Genomic DNA, 7,815 nt, shown 5'->3' on the forward strand with positions numbered 1-7,815 from the left:
AACATATCATGCATAACTATCATATCATGTCCTTAACAATCTTTCATGCATTTCCTTTTTCGTTTCTTTTCATTATGTATAGCATTTCCTTATGCTCTCACGTATCATGGCATATTACATAATATAATTTCATTCCTTCATTATGTATAGCATTTCCTTATGCTATCACATATCATGGTATATTACATAACATAGTTTTATTTCTTCATTATGTATAGCATTTCCTTATGCTATCACATATCATGGCATATTACATAACATAGTTTTATTTCTTCATTATGTATAGCATTTCCTTATGCTATCACATATCATGGCATATTACATAACATAGCATTTCTTCATTATGTATAGCATTTCCTATGCTATCACATATCATGGCATTTACATAACATAAATTTCATTCTTTTCTCATTATGTATAACATTTCCTATGCTATCACATATCATGGCATATAACATAATTTCATAGCATATCCTAGGTTTCTTTCCCTTTTTCTTTTATTTCCTTCATGGCCGAAACCTACTAGTCCTTAAGCTAGGTCTCTTAAGTGACTTAAAGCATGGAAAGCTTAAGTAAATATCATGGCAAAAGTTACTAAGAATATTATACATAAAATTGGATCATAAATAAGCTAGGACTCTTGTGATCTTACTTGTCTTATATCATGTACTCATTTTCTTCATTCCAATTAAACATGAGAGCATTAATCAACTTTCATATCATGACCCCACAAAGGTCTTGAACATATTAACATTTTGTTTAAGCTTTTCTAAGCTATCCATTTCATCATGGCCGAAAACCCTAAGAAAGAATTCATGAAGTTCTAACAATATTCAACGTACGAATCTTATAAGATCTTTGTATTCTATCACATGAGCATGTTTATTTAAATTTAAGGGTCTTCCTAACCCTAAACCCTTCCTTGGCCGAAATATAGGAGTGGGTTTTCTTTTATTTTCAATTATCTTCTAAGCAAGAAAACTAATACATGATCCTTAACATTTCATAGGGAGGACCTCGTACTAGTTGGGTAAAACAATAATTTCCCTAGCCTCTTAAAAATATTTTTGGCCGAAATTCTAGGGTTAAGTACTCCTTTGATCAAGCATCATATAGGTGTAAAAACATGAAGAAGATCCCTTTTCCATGGCATAGAAAATCTATCATGTAGTGTAGATTTAGTTAAACCTTACTAGATTTCGAAGGCTTTTCTTAACCGAATTTTCTCAAACTTGTTTCTAGGTTTTAAAATCCTCATAAAATCTGAAAAATATATAAAAAGCCTTGTACCACAGGTGAGGGGAAGCTTACCTTCTTCGCTTAAGTTTCCTAGAATTGAGAACTTGCTTGGACCTTTCTTCTTGCTTGCTAGGTTCGGCACCAATGGAGGGAAAGGAGTGGTTAGGTCTTTTGGTGGAGAGGGGAGGAAGAAGAAGCTTCTCCCTCTTGTGTTGCTCGGCAACAACAAGGAAGAAAGAAGAGGGAGGGAGTGAGGAGGAAGAGGAGCTTCCTTCCTCTTGTGTTGCTTGGCAACAAGAAGAAGAAGAGAGGGGGTCTCGGCACAAGAGGGAGGAGGAGAGGGAGAGGTGTGGAGGATGAATTTGAAGTCACCCCTCCATGCCTATTTATACTAAAATGAGGGGAGGAAATTTGACTTGATTCATCCTCCCCATTTATTCCTCTTCTTTATGATAGGAATATTCTAGAGATATGCCTTGTGAGTTCTCTCTTAATCTCTCTCTTTTCTCTCCTTTAATAAAATTTTCTATCTCTCCTCTTACAATATCCTCTCTTATCCCAATTGGTTAACACATGCATGCATCCACAAGAGAACCAAGGTTCAAAACTTGGTTATGCATATTTTTACTTCTTTTTCTTAAGTAGAAAGAATCCTTTCTTATTCTTAACTACTTAATCCTTCCTCTCTTTACTAATAATTCTCCTATCCCCTTTGGTATCCTATACATGTTCCCTACAAGAGATCCAAGGTTCAATCTCTCTTCTAACATTTTATTTTCTTTTACACATAATAATTCATATATATTATGCATAAATATTTCATACATGTACATATTATCTCTTATTTCTTTCTTTTGTCCACATTAATTCCATACATTTTTAAATCATGTATAGATGATTATATTCTCAACTTTATTTTTCTTTCATAAAGTTTTAATCATCTAAATTCATCTTAATATTTAACATAGAGTATTTACATCCTCTTTTCATTCGTACTCCCATTACCCTTCTAGGCTTTCTAGGGGTGTTACACAAAACTCTTCCAACTAGGATTTAGTCAGGGTCGAAATCTAGGATGTGATATCAACCTCACCTTTACACATGGGTCTAATGTATATGATATCGCTAAAGTCCTTTTTAGGGTCTAAACTCCCCTGACTAGGACATAGTCAGGTCAAAATCTAGGTTACGATGTCAACCTCCCCTTACACAAGGGTCAAGCACATGTCATTTCACCAAGGTTCTTTTTAGGGTCAAACTACCCCAACTCCAACTTAATTGTGGACAAGGTCTTCCGTAGAAATGAGACAACGAGACTCAAATACAACAGAACAATGAGACTTAAAAGACAATGGGACAATAGAGCTTAAAAGAAAGCAATCCGGCAAGATTATTTTTTCCATTAAATTATGGCATTCATTACAGTCAGATCATAGGTCAAAAGACAACAATAAGGGATGTCTAATATATGTCGGCCACATCCTCATTTGGGATGTTGTTTGTGATCTTCTATTGGCAGATTGGAGGAGATGACACATCGAAGGGAAGGCTCTATTCTCTTGTAGTTGCTTCACTGCTCCTTCCATACTGTACTGGACCATCTTGATCAGTCGAGTACCGAGCAAGTGATAGAACTTTTGCGAGCACAGGAAGGCCTTCTTCTTAATCTCCCAATGGTCGCCTCCCTGGCTTGATATTCCTGGAGCTTGGCCATTTTTCTCTCTAATTGGCCTTTTTAAATCACCAACAGCTTGGACTTGGAGGCCTCTAGAGCCTCAGCCTCGATTTTGGTTGCCTCAATCTTGGCGCAGGTAGATTCCAACTCACGTAGTCGAGCCTCCAACAAGGCTTTGGAGGATTCAACCTCCTTCCTGGTGTCTCCCAGCTCTACCTTCAGAAGGCTCGATTTAGTAAGACTAGCCTCTAATTTGGCCTTGGCTGCTTTGCTTCCACTTTACCTGCCTCCGGCTTAGTCTTTTGTGTTGGAACCCCAAGGTGTTTTGATGTGATCAAACAAGTTAAGTTAGGTCCTGTTTGGTTTAACCCTTGTGTCTAAGTGTGGAGGAGCTTAGGTGCACAGGAAGTCGAGCGGAAGACGCGGCTAGTGAGAAGGATGGCACGGGAGAGAGCCAACGGACTCGGTGCGTCTGAGGGACGAGGTGACCACGAAAGAATACATCGGTGGATGAGAAGAACATACACGACGTTCGAGGGTCGAGAAACCGAGAAGGAAGACTACTCGAGGAGAAGGCCAGAAGTTGGGTTCAGGTGAGCCCTTTTCCGGATGGCCAATATCACCCAAGCAAGCGGAGCCAGAGCGGAAGATCCGGATCGAGGCAAGCTGAACCGAAACAAAGGTCCCGGACTGAAAAAGTCAATTCTGTTGACTTTCTTGGTCCGGGCACTCGGACCAGTCCGAGGAGCCCGGAACCCTTCCGAGCGCCCGGACCTGGATAATTATCCAGATCGCGATCAACGCGGTCTGTGCGGAAAGGGGATAAAGTTTTATCCCCCCCCCAGGGCGCTCGGAACCCTTCCAAGCGCCCCGAACAATGCTATAAATATAGCACTGATTTTCACAGTTCAAATAACTCACTTGTAATCCCGTTCTTCAAGTTCTACATTTTCTTTTGTGCTATCAACGTTGTAAAGAGGCTACTCCACCCGAAGGAGATCGTCAGATAGTGTGTCACACTTTCCTTGGATTAGCAATCCTCTGATTGCAAACTAAGTAACTCTTTTGTGTCTGTTTTTTTTAGTCTCTTTCTATTTTAATTATAAGTGCTATTTATTTAGTTGAAAATCTGAGAAAGGTCGAATTTATTTTTTAAGGGTAATTCACCCCTCCCCTCTTGTCGGCCTCCAAAGGGACCAACAAGTGTTATCAGAGCGAGGACGCTTCAGAAGGACTAACCGTCGACCGAAGCAAGCAACCAATGGTCGGACCAAGCATCGTTCCACCAAAATTCGAGGGGGACTTTGCACATTGGAAGTGTCGTATTGAGGTATTTCTGAAAACCGATTTCGAAATTCGTCTAATTATAAAATATGGTTTTGTAGCTCCTACGAATCAGAATGGAGAGGAAAAAGAAGAGAGCCTTTGGATAAAGAAGGAACAAAATGATTCCATTGCAAACAACCGGGCGGAATATCACTTGCTGAGCGTGTTGCCGCCTCAAGAAGTCAACCGCATCGGAAGCTACTCGTCGGCCAAAGAACTCTGGGAAAAATTCCTAGAACTCCATGAAGAGACATTCGAAGCCAAACTCGCAAGGAGAGATATAGATTGGAACAAACTGACGAACATCCATCTGGAAAGAGGTGAGAAAGTAGCCGATCTACATGCAAAGGTAAAAGAGTTAGTTGTCGGACTCGAGAATCTCGGTGAAATGGTAACCAACCGAGATACCATACGCTACGCACTCAACGCTTTTCCCAGAACTCCAGAATGGACGTCAATCATCGACGCCTACTACATTTCAAAAGACCTGGAGGTAAGTACTCTAGAGGAATTATTTTCTACTCTTGAATTACATGAAACCAGATGTGTAGGGACAACAAAGAAATCAAACCAGATTATGGCGCTAAATGCAACCAAGAAGGATGAACCCAAGTCAGACTCAGAAGAAGATCAAGAAGCGTATATGGTAAGGAATTTTAAAAAATTCTTTCGATCTAATAAATTTAAAGAAATGCAGAATAAAAAGAATCTGAGAAATAGAAGAAGGTTCATTGCTACTAGTGTCAAAAGGAATGACACTTAAAAGAGGATTGCCCAGAACTAAAGAAAGATAAAGTCAAGATACCCAAGAAGCACAAGAATCTAAAAGCTACTTGGGACGACACTTCATCATCTGAATCCGAAGTACAAGAATATATCGGACTAGCACTGATGGCGAGCTATGAAGGGCAAAGTATATCGGAACCCAACATCGATGAAGGGGGAGCAACTTCAGATGAATGCAGCGAAACAGGGGGAGGTATGTGAGGTATGTCTCTTACCTCCTGATCAGCTTTATTTCGGTATTAAGGATATGGCAAAGTCTATGTATAAATTAAAAAATGAAAATACTAAATTAAAAAATAAAAACTTAGAAATAAAAAGAATTTTAGCAAAATCTTGTCTGATAGAGGATTTTGATAAAATTAAACTTGAAAATGTTAAATTAAAAGAAGAAATAGAAAACTTAAAAAATTTTGGATGTTCAAATATTTCTGTTTTTAAAAATTATTAAGGATTAAACTGGTACTATAGGTTTCATAAAAATCAGATTAGAAAAATATCAAAAGTTTATGTACCTAGAAAATACCTGATTAACCCTGTAGGATGTAATCTATATTGGGTTCCAAAGTCGTGTCTAACTTGAACTGTTAATTAAATTTAGCGTTTTCAGCGAGAAAATTAAACAGTGAATTTCTTTATAAGGCTTTGTCTAAGAAAGTGGTTGTTGCTCTAATAACCAAGAAGACCTAGTGCCTCGCCACTGCTTGGAAGCCAAGTATTGAAATAAACAGTTTAATTGACTAACTGAAAAAATATTAAAATTAAAATTACTTAATACTTTAAAGGGTTACTCAATTTGTTTTAGAAAATATTTTCAAAAATATTCATGTTTACGAAAACTTAGAAAAAAATTTTTAAGTTAGGAAATCTTTCCATTACAAATTTTTTCTTATATATTTTGCCTTATATATTTTTGCCTTAGAAATTTTTGCCTTATATTTTTTTAAGTTAGGAAATTATTTTGCCTTATATATTTTTGCCTTAGAAATTTTTTCTACTTGGAAATTTTTGCTTCAATACTTATGAAAAAAAAAATTCTGTTGGGGTTAGAAAATATGTTTCAAACCATGAAAAATATTTTTAAGTTGCCTATTCCGTTGCACAAAAAAAAATTTTATGTGATCAAAGGGGAAGAAAAATGTTAAGTCTATGGGGAGGTGTATTTAAAATTTCTTTCATTAAAAAATCTTACTTACACAATTTGCAACGTTATTTGTTTCTATATTATGTCTGTTTTACCCTAGTTTAACCTGTGTTGCTCACATCAAAAAGGGGGAGATTGTTGGAATCCCAAGGTGTTTTGTAGTGATCAAACAAGTTAAGTTAGGTCTTGTTTGGTTTAACCCTTGTGTTTAAGTGTGCAGGAGCTTAGGAGCACAAGAAGTTGAGCGGAAGACGCAGCTAGCGAGAAGGACGGCACGGGAGAGAACCGAAAGGGCTCGGTGCGTCTGAGGGACGAGATGACCGCGGAAGAATACACCGGTGGATGAGAAGAATGTACGCGACGTTCGAGGGACGAGAAACCGGGAAGGAAGGCTGCTTAAGGAGAAGGCCAGAAGTTGGGTTCGAGTGAGCCCTTTTCTGGATGGCCGATATCATCCAAGCAAGCGAAGCCAGAGTGGAAGACCCGGACCGAGGTCAGCTGAACCGAAGCAGAGGTCCCGAACCGAAAAAGTCAATTCTGTTGACTTTCTTGGTCCGAGCACCCGGAACCATTCCGAGCGCCCAGACCTGGATAATTATCCATATCACGGTCAACGTGATCTGTGGTGAAAGGGGATAAAGATTTATCCCCCCAGGGCGCCCAGAACCCTTGGGGGTGCCTCGAACAGTACTATAAATATAGCACTGATTTTCACAGTTCAGATAACTCACTTATAATCCAGTTCAACATTTTCTTTTGTGCTATCAACGTTGTAAAGAGGCTACTCCGCCCGAAGGAGATCGTCAGATAGTGCGCCACACTTTCCTTGGATTAGCAATCCTCTTATTGCAAACCAAGTAACTCTTTTGTTCTGTTTTTTTTAGTCCCTTTCTATTTTAATTACAAGTGCTATTTATTTAATTGAAAATCCGAGAAAGGTCGAATTTATTTTTTCAGGACAATTCACCCTCCCCTCTTGTCGGCCTCCAAAGGGACCAACATTTTGTACCTCCAATCCAACCTTCAACTCTCCTACTTCTTCCACTGCTTCTTCTTCCCCAATTTCAGTTTCTTATTCTCAGTTTCAAAGGATGTCATCTTCTTCTTCACTAGGTCCAGGTCATGCTTTGCTTGGAACTTCTCTGTCGTCTACTCTACCAATGTCCCCCTCAATCGGTTGATCTCCACTTATGCGGAGGTCATATCATCTCTTAGCTTCTTCAATTGATTAATCTCCACCCGTGCCAAGCTTAAATCTGCCCAAAATGAGACAAGGGTTTGATTGGAGGGGGTATGGGCTAGTTGAGCCTCCAACTCAGCTACTCAGGCTCACATTTTTTGACGCCCTTGCAAAGCTTTTTTGAATCGTTGGCCAAACACTAGCTCCATTCATCACAAGATCCTCTACCAAGGCCCTAAAGGACATGTCATTGGATCGTAGAGGGTGAAATCCATCTTGTTCTCTCCGGGAGCTTGTTCCTAGGCAATTCTATGGCAGTCGAATGATATCTTCACCCAGCTTGGGGCGAGAGGACTCGGCAAGGATGTCCTCTTGACCAACCGAGTAGCTAAGGCTTGGATATGAATGCAATGGCTAGCCCTAAAGTTTACGCCCCCCAACCCGACAAGGGAAGCTGGGGTCCCAACC

This window comes from Zingiber officinale, chromosome 6A (genome assembly GCF_018446385.1).
Source record: "Zingiber officinale cultivar Zhangliang chromosome 6A, Zo_v1.1, whole genome shotgun sequence".
Taxonomy (NCBI): Eukaryota; Viridiplantae; Streptophyta; class Magnoliopsida; order Zingiberales; family Zingiberaceae; genus Zingiber; species Zingiber officinale.